The sequence below is a fragment of the Pinus tabuliformis genome, chromosome 1_1, assembly GCF_031772625.1.
Source record: "Pinus tabuliformis cultivar Carrire ecotype Pingquan chromosome 1_1, CPIR1, whole genome shotgun sequence".
Taxonomy (NCBI): domain Eukaryota; kingdom Viridiplantae; phylum Streptophyta; class Pinopsida; order Pinales; family Pinaceae; genus Pinus; species Pinus tabuliformis.
Genome location: NC_142297.1, coordinates 638,445,650 through 638,465,450, shown reverse-complemented (window position 1 = coordinate 638,465,450; position 19,801 = coordinate 638,445,650). Strand labels below are relative to the sequence as shown.

At 34.0% G+C, this 19,801-nt stretch overlaps 1 long non-coding RNA gene and 1 pseudogene across 2 annotated transcripts; both read left to right on the top strand.

Annotated features, from left to right (window-relative positions):
- Positions 1 to 1,363: 1,363 nt before the first annotated feature.
- Positions 1,364 to 5,009, top strand: LOC149214940 (large ribosomal subunit protein eL21x/eL21w-like; annotated as a pseudogene). The gene is made up of 2 exons (XR_016250446.1): positions 1,364 to 1,612; positions 4,619 to 5,009. The product of XR_016250446.1 is annotated as a large ribosomal subunit protein eL21x/eL21w-like (transcript).
- Positions 5,010 to 5,044: 35 nt separating this feature from the next.
- LOC149214939 (uncharacterized) lies at positions 5,045 to 5,630 on the top strand. Its single transcript, XR_016250447.1, has 2 exons — positions 5,045 to 5,171; positions 5,344 to 5,630. It is a non-coding gene; the product is annotated as an uncharacterized LOC149214939 (long non-coding RNA).
- The last annotated feature ends 14,171 nt before the right edge of the window (positions 5,631 to 19,801 follow it).

Genomic DNA, 19,801 nt, shown 5'->3' with positions numbered 1-19,801 from the left:
CCCACAGCTTTGATGATTTGCAGCCCCATCAAAGAAGGCCCAAGGGATGTTTTTTTCAATGCAAGGGGGCGAATGAGGATGGCGCTCTTTTGAGGGCAGAGGATCAGGGAGTTCCTTATAGGCAGCAGTGATAGTGGCTTCGATCAATGGCCAGATGATAGGTCTGTTCTCAAATATGGAGCGATTTCGAGCCTTCCAAATCTGCCAGTTTACAAGAATCGGAAGGAGTATACATTTCGATCCCTTATGTTTTTGTGCCCACTTTTCCCAAGCCTCGATCAGGTCCAATCCTTCCCAATTTCCATTGAAAGAGAAGTGATTTGAGAGAGATCGCCAAAATTCTAGTGTAGCATTGCATCTCAAAAAGAGATGCTCTGTGGATTCCGATGCGTCTTTGCACAACACGCACCAAGTTGGCCCATGTATTGCTCTGTGCATTAGGTATTCTCCTGTAGGTACATTATCTAATTTTCTCATGAATTCAATATTGAGCTATTACTTCATATGGAGGAAGATGATTTGATAAAATTTGCTTGCTCTCTAATGGTTGATTTTGATCTTAATATGATTTCCTTTCAAAATTTTGATCTAAAATGGAAAAGAAGGTCTAATTTTCTCATGAATTTAGTGACCACCACAATAACATGTTGATATAAATTAATATGCTAAATTTAAATCATACCCACACTAACATGTTGATATAAATTAATATGTTAAATTTAAATTATACCCAAACTCATTATATATTCTTGATGCTTTATTCTTAAATCAAATAATTTCTAACATCTTTTAATCTAATATATATATATATGCTAGATTCCCTTCTCATTATAATTAAATTAGAATCAAAATCCATCTTCAATTTATATACACATTCTAGATTCCCTTCTCATTATAATTAAATTAGAATCATAATCCATCTTCAATTTATATACTCATTTCTGACTATATTTAATTTGTAATATTTGCTTGAAATTTAATAACTTTTATTAAATAAATAAATGTGTAAAGTTTAAAATTATAATTATAATTTTTATTTTTATTTAAATAATCAAACCTCATATGTAAGGATAACTTTATGACCCCCCAACTCGTTAACCTTCCATGTTGCATTAAAACCTTATAAATGGAACATTTTATATTATTAAATAATAATATACATTTTTACTTCATTGTTGGGAAGTATAAATTATACCAAACCCTAGCCACACCCCCGAACCCTAACCCCATCAAACCCTAACCTTACCTTAACCCGAGTTCGAAAAAATTAGGGTTTACAAAAACCCTTGTTACCCTTTACATAAATTCTTTTGAGTTTGACGAGAGAGGAGTTGCAGTAGCAGCAGCAGGAAGAGCGGATCCACCGAGGGAGGAGAATATGCCGGCAGGCCATGGAGTGTGAGCTCGGACGAGGGACCTGTTCGCCAGGCCCTTCAGGAAGAAGGGATATTCCCCTCTCAGCACATATCTGACATACAAGATAGGGCAGTACGTGGATATTAAGGTCAATGGTTCGATTCACAAGGGTATGCCTCACAAGTTCTACCATGGTCACACCAGTGTTGTCTGGAACATTACCAAGCGGGCAATCGGTGTCGAAATGAACAAAGAGGTTCTACATTTTATTTTATTTTCTCCCACATTCGATCTTTTTCCATTAAATTTTGTTTCCCCATAAAATGTGTTCTGAGTATGGTGTTTTGAGTCTAATGGAAGTCGATCCTGCGTGTCTTTTCAGCTTGATGTATTTTGGCAAAGTACATTTATAGTATTTTAGGTTGGTTGTTGGTGCAGTTTTCGAATAAATGACGAGAAAATCTTCGATTCTTGTATCAAGTTCTCGTTAAATCTGTTGTTTTATTTTATTCCGATAAAACAGATGTGCATTATTGCAATAAGTTTGCGCTCCCTTATTAATCAGTAAAATTGACAATCGGGTTAAACGTGGCTAGATTTTCTTTCCTCTTATAAGCGACTTGTAATCACAATAGTAAAATTTATTTTTAAGCACCTTGAAAAAACTTATTTATAATCAGGTTTAATATTAAATTTATGAGCTGGCGTCCCTGTTACGAATATGCAGATGGTTTTCGTTTCATATTCTGTTCGTCATCACTCGTAAAAGTTTTTCTATGATCATTCATTTTAACTTTAGATACATGCTCTGGAATGTGCATCCCTGTTATGAATCTTCGCAGTGATAAATTGTTCTAGTCTACTACATTCAGCTTTGATGTTACTATGATGCAAAGACTGCTTAAGAGTCCCATATTTTAGTATGCCTTCATGAGCTCTTTATCATCGTCGGGCGTTTCCCCATGGATTCGTGTGGATGGCACAGGGCAGGTGTAAGCACATTCAAATCTTCCTATAGTTTTTCCTAATTAAATGTGATTTCATTTTAGCCCCTTTGACTGGTGCTTTTATTGGAAACTTAAAACTGTTTTGGCAGTCAAGTGTCAATGGTTTGAATGGTTGGGAGGTAGGTTTCATACTCATCACCCAGGTTCAAATCCCCAATGAGACATTAATCCTACTGTGACCAGGCCAGAAGGGGAGATGTACCCCAGGGGTTTGAACTTCGAACCCGTGGGTATGTATTTGGGCATTTTGGCCCTTGCTAAGTCACAAGTTACCTGTCCATGCTGGCTTATAGGCCATTGTTTATTTGGACATTTTGGCCCTTGCCAAGTCCCAAGTTACCTGTTAGTGCTGGCTTGTGGGCCATTGTTTATATGGATATTTTAGCCCTTGCTAAGTCACAAGTTACCTGCTAGTGATGGCGTGTGGGCCACCGTTGAGTCACAAGTTACCTGCTAGTGCTGGCGTGTGGGCCATCGTTACTAGTTGGGGGTTTATATGATATAAGCCCAAAATACCTTAGAATTGGTTTTTCCATTGCCAACTAAGCTGAGCCATGGGTGCTAGAGACATTTTAATGTTAAATCATATGTAATGTCTGCATTATTTGAGGGCGAATATGATGCATTTAATTTAATGAGATTTACATTTTTCCTTTCATACCTAACACCTCCAAATTATATAGGAGTTTCCCTTTTGTACTTTTGGGCTAAGTCTCATGGCTTGGGTTTGAGTTTGGGTCCGGAAATTATTAACTTTGGTTTGAGTTCGAGTTTTATGATGAAGTTTGCCATGAAATATCTCATAAAATAGTAAGGAATAAACATCAATAAACATAAAAAATGTTGTCATGAACATGGAAACTACAAGGGTAGATGACAAACCTGAGTTATGACATGAAGTTATGAATTCTGAGCTTATGGACTTGGTCAATGACTATGGCGTTTGATAAGTTTTGTTAAACCTCAATTTTTTTTTAAGGTTTGCCAAATTTTGAACCTCAAGATTGAAGTTCTGTGAATGTTGTGACATAGATTTTGGGATGATTTTCTATAAGTATTTACTTGATTCCTCTTGGTTCAAGTCCTACTACAGCTTATCTACTACTGATTATACATGTTCTTTTTGACCTTGTGAGAGTTGGGATAAAAGTTTCTTTGATTAAGATGTATTTGCTTTTATGGCTTGGAATGATTGAGAGTCAGTATTTCTTGATTATAGTTTTTCTGTCTTGGAGTGATTGTAAAGAACTGGAAAGCTTTTCTCTCCACTAGAGTATTTGTGATACTACAATGGATGGTTTCATGTTTATTATCCAAACTAACATGTCATTTGCATTGTTAGTATCTTTTCAAAACCTTTTTCGATGGAATTATTTTATGTTTTTGTTTCTTAAATTGCCTTGTCTCTTAGATATAATTTTTTGCTTTAGGAACTCCCTCCTACGATCTCATCTCATTTTCAGTTTCTTGTACTGGAATCTGGAATCTATCTTTTTGGATAGAAAAAGACTATTAGTGCGGCATCATGCCTTTTTTGTTTTTTCTTGTTGGGGATTCAAGTGTAAGGACTGAAACTATTGGCATTGCCAATGCATCTAGACGAATACCATTAGATAATTGCTGATGCACCATCTTTTATATCGGTGGTGTTTTCCTCTAATTTATTAAGTAAATCTATTTTTTCAATGGTGTTTGGGATCATAAAATGGATTTTATATTTCTTAATAAACAATACATATTCTATTTTTTCAATGGTGTTTGGGATCATAAAATGGATTTTATATTTCTTAATAAACAATACATATTCTGAAATTTATTTGAGATTTTCTGTATGGCTTTGCTCTTTCAGAGATATGAGCATGAACCCTGGTTTGTACATCCTGTGTTATATCATCTATTTTTTTTTATCATCACAGTGGCACCTTATTTCAGTCTTTGGATACCCATCTATTGCAACTAGTATGCTTGTTTGTGCTTGTCTTGCATTTTTTTTGCATAAATGTTGTACGTATTTGCACTAATAAGGCTGCATGGCAGTCTAGTGGATAGGATTGGTGACATTGGTTTCTCAGGATGTGATTAAATGAACTAAGATTGATAATCCATGCCTGTTTTCATTTTAGTGCCCTCTTGTTTATTCATTTGTTAGAACTGTTGGATCATATGGTTACTGTAAAAGAATTGGTGGAAATGCAATTGGGATGGAGTTCTTTTGTCTTTCTTTGTTCTATGCTGAAATTCTGTTTGATGATCAGGTTCGTAACAAGATAATCAAGAAGAGAATTCATGTACGAATTGAGCATGTGCAACCGTCTAGGTGTGCGGAGGATGCTATATTAAGAAGAAAAAACAATGACCAATTGAAGGTAGAGGCCAAAGCACGTGGTGAGATCATCAGCACCAAGAGGCAGCCTAAGGGTCCTAAGCCAAGATTTATAGTTGAGGGGGTTGTTTTGGAGACAGTTACACCCATTCCATATGATGTTGTTAATGATTTGAAGGGTGGATACTAAGGTTTTAGAAAAGTAACTGGGTTTGGTTCTGGGGTTGGGCAAGGTTAACCAAGACAAAAGTCACTCATCATAGTGGCCAGAAAGGTTTAAAAGCACTGATAACAACCTTTGTAAGTATATTAAACATGTGATATTTTTTTACAAATTTTGTACTAGAAGAAAGTCATTGTTATCTAATTTCTCCCTATTTACTGATTGATAGGAACTAAAATATGGAAGACCTCCAAATCATTTGGAAAAGGAGGTGCTACAGCAAAAGAGATGGGTTGAATTTGTTGTTTGGATGGACTCTATGGTATGTAATCTTAGTTGGATTTCCAATATACTTTTAAACCATATTTTCATTTTATTTTTTAGTACTATTAGATATTATATCTTACCTCATTTTATGGTTAACATTGTATAACAAAAACATGCGTTGTGTTATGTAATTAATACTAACATGTAATTTTGATTTTTTTTATCAGAATGCTATAGGTAATGATTGCCAAGACGATGATTCAAATTATGTTCAACATATATCAGGAGATGATGAGGATGAGGATGAGGATGATGGTAGTGAAGGAGGAGATGATGATGATGGTTGCGGTGTTGGTGATGATGTGGATCAGAGTAATGAGGATGGTCAAGATGATCATGAGGATGATCTTGGTGGTGGTAGCTAGGCATGCACATGCATTGTTTTTTATGAAGAAATTATTGTGTAGAATGACATTGTTATGTTTAGATGGGTGTTGTGAATTTACCCTATATCAATGAGACATTTTGATTTTGTACTCATACGATGAGTTTGATTTATGTATGTTGTTAATTTATCGTAGAATAACGATATTCATGAAATATTTTGATTTGTTAATCATATTTGAATTTTACTTGCTTTGATTAAAAATAATACTGATTTTATTAGTATTATGTTGCTATTTTATACATGTTTTGAAAATTGTTAATGACACATTGTTATTTTTTTGGATGGATGTTGTCAATTTCTCTTAAATTTCTTGACAAATGATTTTGAATTGTGATATCTTCTTTAATGATATTTAGAAACTATCATATATTTCACTATGAATCTATAAAGGGGGTCATATATGTAAAGAAAAATATACTCTATATAAGAAGTCAAATGCGGATGTAACCATGGATGCAAAATTGAAAGTAAAATTGGATGTTAAACTAGGAATTAATACAAAATGCAAACAATTGACATACAAAGTGTTTTAAATTAGAAGTGAAAAATTGTGCAATAGTTGACACAAAGAAGGGAACAAAACATGGCATACAAAAGGATATCAAATTGGGAAAAAACAAGGACACATAAATGGGCACCAAATTAGATGCAAAAAAAGACAACAACTAGATGTAAAATAAGATGCAAAGTTGAGCGTTAAAAAGAAGCAAAAAACGTTGCAAATTAATATGCCAAATGATGATGCAAATAATGGTGTAAATTTGGGATGCAAACTTGGGTGCAAAAAAGAAAAGAAAAAAAAGATGTAAGAAAAGACATAAAACAAGATGCAAAATGGGGCTGAAAAAAGGTGAAACCAAGGATGCCATATTGGATGTAAAAAATGATTCCTAATCACATGCAAATTTAGGCTCGAACTCAGACACAAAATTATATGCAAATGTGGACACAAAATGAGGCAAAAAAAGATGCAAATTTGGATGGTGAAAACGATGTAAAACTAGACACCAAAAAAATGCAAAATTGGATGAAAAAGTTGGTGTAAATAATGGTGCAACATTGGACACAAGTAGACACAAAAAAATGGTGCAAAAAGGGGCATAAAATAGCTTAAAATTGGATGCAAAACTTGGTGCAAAAACAAATACAAAAGTAGACGTAAAAAATGGCTCTAAATTGAATGTACCATTAGACACAAAATAAGATGCAAAGGTGGACACAATACATGACTCAACATAAGATGCAAATATAAATGCAAATTTGGATGCTCAAAATGATGTAACATTAGAGGCAAGAGATGGTGTTAAAAATAATGCAAAATTGGATGAAACAAATGACGCAAAATATGGTGCAAAATGAGATGGGAAAAATGGAGACAAATCAAACGTAAATGTGGATGTAAAAAATGGTCCAAAAAAAGATGCAAAAATGAGCACAAAAATGGATGCAAAATTTGGTGCTAAATCAAATTCAACACATGGTGCAAAGATAGGCACCAAAGCTGGTGCAAAAATAGAAGCAAAAACTAGTGTAAGACTAGATACAAAACCTGGAGTAAGACTAGATGCAAAAACTGACACAAAATGGATCCATAAAAAGACGTTAAATTGGATTCAAAATACAGTGTAAACTTGATGCAAATGATGGTGCAAAAATGGAAGCAAAGAATGACACAAAATAGGAAGCAAAAGAGAATGAAAAATAGATGCAAAAAATGACACAAAACTAGAAGCAAAACCTGTCATAAAATAAGATGCAAATCTTGGTTCAAAATTTGACGCAAAAAATGATGCATAGTTTGGTGTAAAAAATGATGCAAAATCTAGCGTGAAAAAGGATGCAAAATCAGGTGCAAAAAAGGACGCTTTAAAAATTGTACAATAGAGCCAGATTTAGCGCCAAGTTGCTCATCAAAATTACAAAAAAATGCACTAAAATCTGGCGCTAAATCTGGCGCAAATTGCTGGTTTTGTTGTAGTGATCAACGGAAAGCAGTTTCTGAAGCAAGTTGAGGATAGCGAGGTGAGTTATGCCATTGTAAGAAGAGAAAAAACAATGTTGTTAGATACAGAGGTGTTAGATTTATCCCCAGAAATTCAGCAGATGTTGCAAGAATTTACAAATATAGTGGTAGATGACTTGCCAGATAAACTGCCCCCAAAAGAAGCATAAGTCACCATATTGACTTCATACCCGAAGCAAGTTTGCCGAATAAGGCAGCTTATCGGATGAGCCCCAAGGACAATGAGGAGATTAGAAAGCAGGTGAAGCAACTGCTAGACAAAGGATTGATAAGGGAAAGTTTGAGCCCTTGCGCAGTTCCAACGGTTCTCGCTCCCAAGAAAGGAGGAGAGTGGCGGATGTGAACATAATCGAGGGCGATCAACAAAATTACCATCCAGTATAGGTTTCCACTGCTACGGATGGACGACATGATGGATTGCCTAAGCGAGGCAGCATATTTTTCTAAGATAGACTTGAAGAGCGGGTATCATCATATCCAAATTCAAGAGGGGGATGAGTGGAAGACAGCCTTCAAGACTAACGAGGGATTGTATGAGTGGCTGGTTATGCCATTCGGACTGAACAATGCACCGAGTACATTTATGCGGTTAATGAATGAAATGCTGAAAGAATATATTATAAAATTTGTGATAGTTTACCTGGACAATATATTATTTTTCAGCAGGACAAAGGAGGAGCACCTTCGACATGTTCGGAAAGTGCTGGAAAAATTACAACAAAAGAAGCTGCTGATAAATATGAAAAAGTGTACTTTTATGCAAAAAAGAGTTGATTTATTTGGGCTTTTTAATAGTAGAAAATGAGCTAAAGATGGATCCGGAAAAGATTGCAGTGATAGTCAATTGGCCATCCCCAAAAGGCTTATTTGAGGTACGTAGCTTTCATGGGCTAGTGAGTTTTTATCAGAAATTCATAAGAAATTTTAGGGAAATTTGTGCACCTATGTTGGACACTATTAAAAAGGCCAGTTAGGCTTTTCAATGGACTAATTCAGCTGAAAAGAGTTTTCAGCTATTAAAGAACAAGATCACAGAGAGACTGAGATTGCCAGATTTTAAAAAGCTCTTTCACGTTCACTATGATGCTAGTGGTATGACTATTGGAGCTGTACTCAGCCAGGAGGATAAACCTATTGCATCTTTCAGCGAGAAGTTAAATGAGAGCAGGTAGAAGTATTCATCCTATGACAAGGAGTTTTATGCTGTCATCCAAGCACTGAAGCACTGGAGACACTATTTGTTGAGAAACAAATTTGTGTTGTTTTTGGATAAGTATGCACTACAGTATGTGATGCAACAACACAAGATGAATCACAAACATGCAAAGTGGGTGGAATATTTGCAGAGTTTCACCTTTGTGTTGAAACACATCAGCGAGCAGGCCAACAAGGTGGCATACGCATTGAGTAGGAGAGCTTTACTTTTGCAGGAGAGTACCGTGCACGTGCTGGGTTTTGAGCACTTAAAAGATTTATACCAGACTGATACAAAGTTTAAGGAGGCCTATGAGGCATGTCAGAATCCCTTGGTGAGAGATAACAGTCCATGGTTGGACTACAACTTGCAGGAGAAACTATTGTTTAGAGGAGGACAACTATGCATTCCTGACTGCTCGATGAGAGAGAACATTATTCGGGAGAAGCACAGTGGAGGTCTAGTCGGACATTTTGGCATAGACAAGACACTCGAGCAACTCATTCATTTTTAATTTTGGCCAAGAATGCAAAGGGATGTACAACAATTTGTGACTAGATGTAAGGTATGCCAATTAGCGAAGGGTCACAGTCAGAACACAGGATTGTATACACCATTACCTTTTCCGAGTAGACCGTGGGACTTAGTCAGCTTGGACTTCATCTTGGGTCTACCTAGGACACAGCGAGGTTATGAATCGGTGATGGTAGTAGTGGAAAGATTCCCAAAGATGGTGAACTTTATCCCTTGCAGAAAAACCAGTGATGCCACTCACGTGGCCCACTTATTTTTCACTAAGATTGTCAGGCTATATGGTTTGCCTAGTCTATTCTTTCTGACCAAGATGTGAAGTTCACAGGGAACTTTTTGTGCACCTTGTGGAAGAAGGTGGAAACACAATTGAGTTACAATTCTTCTTATCATCCACAAACTGACAAACAAACAGAAGTGGTAAATAGAAGCCTGGGGAACCTGCTACGAAGCTTGATTGGTGAGAATTCGCGAATGTGGGATTGAGTGCTTTCCCAGGCAGAGTTTGCTTATAATGACTTACTTAATTGCAGCACAGGTTACAGTCCATTTTAGATCCTATAGGCATGCATCCTTGCAGAGTGCATGAGTTGACGGATCTCGGACAGTAAGAAAGGCGAAGCACAGATGGAGAAGATTTCACTCACTCAATGAGAGATCTGCATGAGCAGGTGAAAATTAAATTACAGGACAACAACCAAAGTATAAATAGAAAGCAAATTTAAAAAGAAGGGAAGTACAATTCAATGTAGGAGATGAAGTCCTCACACATTTGTGCAAGGAACGCTTCCCTAGAGGTGCATACAATAAGCTGAAGTATAAAAAGATAGGCCCCTGCAAAGTCCTCCGGAAATTTTCAACGAATGCCTATGAGATACAATTGCCACTAGGGATAGGAATTTCGCCCATCTTTAATGTGGCAAACCTGTTCCCTTACACTGCTGACCCAGAAGAAGAAGATAGAACCACACGGCCTACATTGAATACCCAAGATGGAGGAGAAAATTGGATGAGACAAATGCCTTATGTTCAGCCTCCCGAGATCGAGAGAATCCTCTACACTCAGGTGGCCAAACGAACTCGACAGAAGGACTATCTGCAATACTTGGTCAAGTGGAAGAACCATCCTATTGAGGACAGTTCGTGGCTTGATGCCAGGCAGATTGAGCAAGCAGGTTTTTTAGTCGAGAAGCTCATGGACCTGAGTTATGATTTCTTTTTTCCCCAAGAGCCTAATGCAGAGCATCCAGCTAAGGCACCATGACCAGGTGCTGGTCTCTACCAGGGTGGAGAGTTGAATTAGTATATTGTTCGTTCTATGTGTTAAGTTTGTCAGAGTATGAGGTAGGATTTTGTTTTTATCTTAATATCAATATTAGTCAAAGGTAGTTTGTTTGGTTAGGGTCGTTTACTTGTTTGTCTTCAATAAACAGTAGATTAATAATTGTCCTATCATTTTAAAAGAAAAAGACAAATGTGTCTAAATGTAAAATCTTGCCATATAGGCAGAACCGAATACTTAATAGTTATGTAACTATAAGGTCTACAACTGAAAGTAACTACAAAGTTTCATTAACTGTAGACAGAACATATAAATGTAACATTGAAAATCAATGACAAGATTCAGAATTTTCGGATACAACCAATAAAAAGAGACAGAGCATGAATTTAACATTCATCCATCTGTACCATCGTCTACATACTGTGCAAATATATTTTCTCTATTATTTAAACGATTTAGAAATGACAAACAAAGTGCAGGCATGCATTTTTATGTTTTTCCTCTCTTAAGAAACAGAGCACTGTAAATCGCTTGCAAGTTTCCAAGACCGGAATGGACAGGCAAGTAAACAGGCTCACGGCCAGGAGAATATCCACATATCGAAACAATTGAACGAAGAAAACAGAATCCGAGTATTGATTGAACAAACCAAAGAGAGAACAAATTACAGGCTAGAATTGTAAACAAAGGAGTGCCCAGGTCGTGTAACGACTCAAACAAGAGACAACAAACAGTTGTCGAGCCGCGGCACTAGGAAAGTACAACCCTTAGCTACAGTTCAACAACACTGTGGTGACAAAGCCTACCCGAAAGGCCCCAAAGGGTTTGCAAACCAAGTGTGGAAGCCATCCACCCTGAGGTCGAGCTCTTGACCTGTGCAACTAGAACAAGTGAGCACCAAGCACATCACGCATAATAGTGGAATAAGCAGTGGTACAATACAAGCAAGGGGAGAACATAATCTTACTTGGGAGTGCGATTGAACAAGAAACATTGTGCCACAGAGACACAGAACACAAGAATGACTTGAGACAAGAGGAGCGGACATTGTTAGTTTCTAAACCAGGAGAAGGCAGAGATAAATCAAAGAAATACAAATTACCTTAAAGACAAGCCAAGCGAGCCATTGTGCCTGAAACCTATGCACACGGGAACAATAGTAAAATGATTTTAGTAGCAGAGCAGTAACAAATTAACCAACAGGAGGAAGGAATGGTTGGAAGTCCAACAAACCAAACCAGAAATTGATTCTAGGTACCAGCAGATGAAATAACCCATTGTGCCAAGGAAAACGAGCAAACTAACCTCCAGAGTGCAAAATAGGACCATACAACAACGAATACAACTGCTAACAACACAGTCAAGTCCGTGGAATCACATTCATTCGCAGACAGAACCAGAATAGATCATTTCCATAGAAACCCTCACAAAGCTCTCACAGCATAATGAAATGCCGAAAATGACCAAATTCCAAAGGGTTTTGCGTAATCACCAAGCGGGAAACTAGGACCGGGGCAAGAGGACAGGTCAGGTTCTTATTTATGATCCTTATTAAATGATTACAACCACCAACATAAATATACACTGATCATAACAATAATAAAATACCAAATCATCAACCAAATCTGCCTTCATCAATAGCACCGGACAAACTTGTGTTAAGTTATACATTGGAGTGTGGGCTGGGTTCCAGCAGTCAGCCCAAACGGTAGAGGCACATATTGTGTTTATGACTGCGATGGGTTTAAATCTCCAAAATCATGCTCTACTTAATGAAAAATGTAAAAAAAATCTTATAAACAAGTTCTATTAAATAGTCTCATAATCCTTTCGTTGAAAAAATATGAGAGGATGAAAATAAAAACACAGTCAGCAGTGTAAGTGACTCTATCGTACTATAGGCCTTGATCTCATTGAGTATTGAGTCATGAATATTTGGGGTTGAATTCTCCATTTGGAAACCATTCACTCGATTTCTTCGTTGCTTAAATTTACGTCTCCATGCAAGCAATTTTCCTCGCTGCTTCCTCCACTTGTGGCCTTTTCCACCCAGAAATCATATTGGTAACGTGTCGTTAGTGTAGTCACTGAGTTGGTTGAATCTGGATTGCCTTTCATGCACAATTTTCTTTTTTACTTTGCATTTCGTTTCATAGTTGAAATTGGAATTCTTGGTGACAAGAACGATGGCGACAACAAACTATTTTTGGTATTTTTTGGAAAATAAATAAAATAAAAGGGCATTTGTGGTTTCAAATTTATTGTTTTTTTAAATAGGTGTTAGAGGTTGAGAAATATTAAAAGTTGAAAGTTTCAGGAGTATAAATAAAAAAATAGATAACTTTTTTTAAACATGTGATATATGATTAATGGTTTATAACTACTAGCAATTGTAGCAGATGTTGCAAAGGAAAGACCATAAGGCATAAATTGGAGAAGAATTGTGAAATAAAAATCCATTATGATGCAGGTGCATATTTTGTCACTAATTCGTCTTGTTGGATCTGACGACCCAGATCACTGCATATTTTGGGAGCTCGGGAGATGATATCAACCTCTTTCCCATTTGCAAACTACTATACCACTAGATCTGCCTCCCCCTCCCTTCATCAGATAGTTGGCTAATTGATAAAACATAACACTCAAATGTTGAAAATGGAGAAAGCAGCGGGGAAAACTACTTGCATGGAGACACAGATTTAAGCAATGAGGAAATCAGGTGAATGATTTCCAAATGGAGAATTCAACCCCAAAGATTCATGACTCAATACTCAATGAAATCAAGGGCTATAGTACCATAGATTTTCTTTAAGATAGAGTTGATTACACTACTAGCAATGTTTTTTATTTTCATCTTCATATTTATTTATTTTTAGTTTTTTCAACGAAACGATTGTGAGACTATTTAATAAAACTCATTTATATGACTTTTTTACACTTTTCATTAAGTAGAGCATGTTTCTGGAATTTTTCATCCTCATATTTATTTATTTTTATTTTTTTCAACAAAACGATTGTGAGACTATTTAATAAAACTCATTTATATGACTTTTTTACACTTTTCATTAAGTAGAGCATGTTTCTGGAATCCATAAACACAATATGTGCATTCTAACTGAGTTTTTGAGATTAATGGTTTAATTATTATTGTATAACAATTTTAATAGTTTTTAAGACTTTTAGTAAATTGATTGTTATTCAACTATGATACTTTCTTAGTAAATTAAAAAAAATAGAATAAATTAAAAAAAAAAGATTTGATATTCTGTTGTAAAATAATTTACATACATAAGACTTAAAATTATCAATCTTGTTCATATGTTATGCTATTAATGTTCATCCCAATTGTTGTTGAAAAGGGATTTCCCATATGACTTTAAAAGGTCATTAAATATAGTTGTAAGCAATATCCCATGTAATTGTGCAACTCTGGTCTAAGAAGAGTTTTGCCAATTTGTGTAGAAATTGGTGGTTATATTGGTTTTATTATCTCATGCGTAGTTATCATAAGAAGTATGACACTTAAGGTAGTAATAAGTATAGCCTTGATCTTATGCACCTGAGGTATGCTATATTCTCACATATTAGTGAGTCCAATGATAAGATCCATGTGATAATTTGTATGATCATCTTGCATTGCAATGAAGCAACAACCAAAATTTTAGATTGAGTTTTATTTCAATGGATAATGTTGAATTGAAATATTTTATTTCAGGGAGGAGAAGCTATGTAATTAGTAGAGTATAATAGGGATCATTAATGAGGAAAGTTAGAGAATACCTTTTCAAACTTAATAAGATTCATATGAAAGCCCAAAGGTAGATTTTGAGCACCATGTTGTAGTGTGGTGATTAATTTTTCAATCGATTCATCATCATCATCATCATATAAATTTAATAGGAACAAGTAATACACCCTAATCCAATGTGTACTCCACATTACAATGATATGATACTTTTAACTACAGTGAGGATGAAACTAAAAGAAAAGGTGCACCATTCTAGTCTTCTCTGAAGTGTTTCGCAAAGCCCCTCCATCTTTCTTCCCATGATCTTGGTCATATGTCTCTGATTCTTACAATCTCCATTTTAAAATCTAATACATATGCCATTCCCATTCCTGATTGGATTTCAAATCCAAATTCAAGCAGATTGGCACATGTGGTTGATAAAGTGCATATTCCAGTTTTCGAGCCAAAAGAAGGGGTGAAGATTGTCACAAATGAGAAAGCTACATATGTGAACCTTTCTTCTACATTGTATGATGATGATGATGATGATGATGAACTGATTGACAAATTAATCACCACACTGCAACATGGTGTTCAAAATCTACCTTCAGGCTTTCACATGAATCCTATTAAGTTTGAAAAGGTATTCTCTAACTTTCCTCATTAATGATCCCTATTATCCTCTACTAATTACATAGCTTCTCCTCCCTTAAATAAAATATTTCAATTCAACATTATCCATTGGAAGAAAACTTAGTCTAAAATTTTGGTTGTTGCTTCATTGCAATGCAAGATGATCATACAAATTATCACATGGATCTTATCATTGGACTTGCTAATATGCGAGAAAGGAACTATAGCATACCTCAGGTGGATAATATCAAGGCCATACTTCTTACTACCTTAAGTGTCATACTTCTTATGAAAATAAATCCTCAAACCTGAATCCTCAAATGAGTTAGTGATTTGCAAATCTAGTTTATCGAAATTTGATCTTTAGTAAATTGTGCCAAGATTGTTGAAATGAATGATGGAAATGAAAAGTATATAATCATGGAAATGGAAGGGAAGGGGAAAAGGAAGGGGGTTTAATTACTTACTTTATTATAGCCCAAGAGACGCATCTTTAAATGTTAGACTTTTGTGTGAAACCAAATAATCGACATTAGACTCTAGAAGTTCAATGACTCTATATGGATCAGGATCAAGTACTCCCAACTATAGCATGATTTGTGATGATCATATTAGTTATTGACTCATGTCTTAAAAATTTACTAAATTAAATGACTCTATATGGGCCAAGTACTCCCAACTCCAGCATGATTTGTGATGAGCATACTAGTTGTTGACTCACGTTTTTGGAGTTAAATAATTTTATAACCTACCTTTGTTAGTAATAAGTACATGATTTTATAAATATAAACTTTATTAGTGGTGTACACCACACTCAATAGAAATGTGGTCACATTAATTACAAGGGAATTTTTTTTTTATAGTTTTGATCATTAAAGTTGATAGTTTGTTTTGAAAATGTTCTTGAATGATATAATCAAATCATTGTAACAAATCATTGTAATGTGCAGTACACATTGGCTTAGGGTGTACTACTTGTTTCTAGTAAATTCATTACTATAAAAATTGATCCAAAACTCCAAAACTTATAATAGTTAGATAACAATGAAAAAGATTAATAATGTAGTTTAAAATGTTTAGACTTTCCCTTTTTAGTAAACATATTTTTGGATGAACTTTACCCCAAATAATACAATCTAAAAATATTGGAATGAAAGATTTGAGTTGCTGAATCTCTAAAATGAAGTGTCTAGCTAGTGTTTCAAAACTTCCCATTAATTTATGAAATTAAAAATATAGTTTAAATACTAACAAAAATTACTAAAACATAATGATCTCACTCAATTTCAATGAAAAAACTAAAACCTTTAAACACTTTGACTTCTTCAAAATTAAAAGAGAAAAAAATTAAAATCATAAAATTATTAATTATATAAATCTCAAAAAAATTAAAAAACAGTAAAAATAGTAATATAAAACACCATTTAAACTTTTCTTAATTATTATAATCATATTTAATAAATTATTAATTAATATGAAAAGAATTTAAATAAAAACACTTACTAAAAATATCTTTGTTAAAAAAATTATTAAAGTGGTATCATAAACTTATTAAAATTGTGACGAAAACATTTTTAATTTGCATATCTTGATAAATGTCATATATTTAATATAAAATATTATATTTGAAATTTCTAATTATTTTCTTTCAAAATTTAACTTAACAGCTTATTTACTTATTATTTAACTAATTTATAATCTATTTAAAAGAAAAGAAAAAACTAAAATTAATATATTCTAAAACTCCAATTAATTAGACCTCAATTATCTTGAATTACAATAAAGCACAACCCTCCCACTATAAATAAACAACTACATTACATTCAATGATATTAATAAAAAAAATCTAATTATAAGATATACTAATCAAAAACTACATCCAATTATTTAGGAAAACAATCTAAATATAAAATATAAAATGCAATTTAAAAATATTTGAAAGAAAATTAAACAATCACTTTTTCACAATTATATTGTATAATATTTATTATATTTAATATCGTAAATTCATTTATCTGAATAGGTTTTTATTAAATTTCAAACTTTAAACACTCAATTTTATTTGAATCACCAAAAAGTACTTGACAGAGGATGCAACCAGGCCTCTATGAGCACACATAGTCTAATTAAATTTTAATTTATTGCATGGCTGTACTAAGTATCATGGAGCATCGTGTCGATGATGACGGAGCAGTGGGGAATAGGATCTTATAATGAATGTGTAGAGTTTTATCTCCCTAGCAAACGCAGTAATAAATTTTCCATGTTTTAAGAAAATCAAATGAACGTTCTCAGAGCTAAGCTATGTCATGGCGACAGGAGGAGAGAATGCTGCCCCTGCTACTGCAATGTCATTATTGAACAATGGGGAGAGATAAATCCACACAAGAAAGTTCAACACGAAAACACAAAAAGGCGTGATTAGTAGAGATGTTTTCCTAGGCATAGGACGAATAAGTTACAAGATTGGAAACGGGGATGGAGAACATGTTGGACGGAATGAGCACGAATGTGAACTGGAAGTCTGGTTTCTACATTCCTCAAGCAACAATGATTTTAAAATACAAAATAATCTCCTCAGGATTTGTCGAAAATATGTAACCCATATTTTTTAACTATGGAGTGCTATAACTTCGTTTCTAGTTAGAAAGGTTATGTCATGATACAAAAGACCTTTCAGCAACACCGATATAGATGAGATTGAGCACGAATGTGAACTGGAAGTCTGGTTTCTACATTCCTCAAACAACAATAATTTTAAAATACAAAATTATCTCCTCAGGATTTGTTGAAAATATGTAACCCATATTTTTTAACTATGGAATGCTATAACTTAGTTTCTAGACCAGAGGGATCCAAAACCCAACCTAGAAGAATGAAAGAATGAAGGCTGTTGTGAAAGCAATGAAAGCAACGAACAGTTAAAGAATGAAGTCCTGACCGATACTTCGATCTTTGCTCTGTTGATTAAAAGAATATGAAATTTAGTCATAGCGAGAGCATAATCATGCATATATGTTTCTTTATTCGTTGATATAGATCGCTTTACCATCAGAGCGACCTCTTTCAAGTGCTTAATGGACCAAACAATATGAAATAGAACAGCACTGCACTAAATGATATCAATAAGAAACAACGACTGCTTTCATTCAAACTAGTCTTTCGCAGGCTAGTGCATCAAGGTAGATTACATGCAACAACATATCGTAGTCGAGAAAGCGTCCTATTACTCCCGATTCACACAGCTTCTGTCGTATTGTTGCATTATCGGTTTCCTCCTCACTTGAATCCTCTATTGCTTCATGTAGAATTGTCTGCTCACTTCCACTTCCACTTGTATCATCCATTATCTCCTAGTTTTTGTGCTTATTGCAGACAGACCCGGAATCAAGATGACTAGTTAAGCTTTTGTGTTTATTGCAGATGGACCTTAAATCAAGATGACTAGTTAATGCAGAGGGATCTAAAACCTAATTCAGAAGAATGAAAGAATATCGATTTTCCAAAAGAAGTTCACAAATTTGTAACCACTTTGATCGAATGGCTAAAAATTTTGTAATTGTCTAACCTATAATCTTATGGCCCACAAGGCCCACAAAGACGATGGGTGGGCAAAGAAAAGAGTTGATTTCAGAGGGGAAAGCCTTATGGCCTAATTAATAATATTTATATAAATAATTAATAATATTTATAGAAATAATTACTATATATATTAAACGTATATACACATATTTAAAAAAAACATGAAAAAAGTTCATAACCATGGAGATTTATCTTTATTTTGCTATGGAAATTTATCCCTATTTTACTATGGAGATTTTGAATAAATAAATAGGCTAACCATAACTCACTTCATATGAAGTTTTTTAATTAGTCAATTTAATGAAAAGGACAAAATGAGTAGAACTATTTTGGAGATAAAATGGGGATTTTGAATATGTAAATAGACATTGTTATAATACAATGGACTGATATCATGATTTATCAATATAAAATTCCAAAAAAAACATAACTTACTTCACATAACATTTGTTCATATAACATTTTTTTTAATTAATCAATTTAATTAAAAAGACAATAAAAATAACCATTTTGGAGATCAATTTCAACTTTTCATTAGTGTATACTACTATGATATTTTACATAGTGAATATCTAATAAACATTAGATATTTAATAAATATTGATTGTTGTAAATATAATTTATAAATATATATGATTGCACCGAGTACGGGTTCTAGGCACTTAATGTATCCCGGTAGCCCAGCGAATAAAGCAAGAGCCTAGTGATTAAAATGTAAGAAAGAAGTTAGCTATCTAAAGTAAAGAAATATTTTATCTAAGTGAAAGTATAATAATAATATTACAATTTAAAGCTTGAAATTGTATTAAAATAAATTACATTCATAATTTAAATATTTTTTAAAAAAAATTCGGCGAAAATCACAAAGAAACATTTGTCGACAGGTTTTGAATGAGCAGATCTCATTTAGCACATTAAATAGACAGGGCAGAGAATCCATTACTCAACAAGTTGAATGAGCAGATCTCATTTAGCACATTAAATAGACAGGGCAAAGAATCCATTACTCAACATCTAAAAAATAACAGCTAGAATTGACTTGATAACGGCTAGTTTGACCAAGATAAAGGGAAAATATTATTATTATTATTATTATTATTGTACATATGACAGTATATATTCATTTTAACTTGGGATCTACCAATTGTTGATATGAATTAAAGCTCTTAAGATCAAAACATCTTTTTAGTATAAAATTTGAGGAAAGTTTTGCACTTTGAGAATTTTGATTCCTCTATGCTTCGATAAACATAAACTTAAG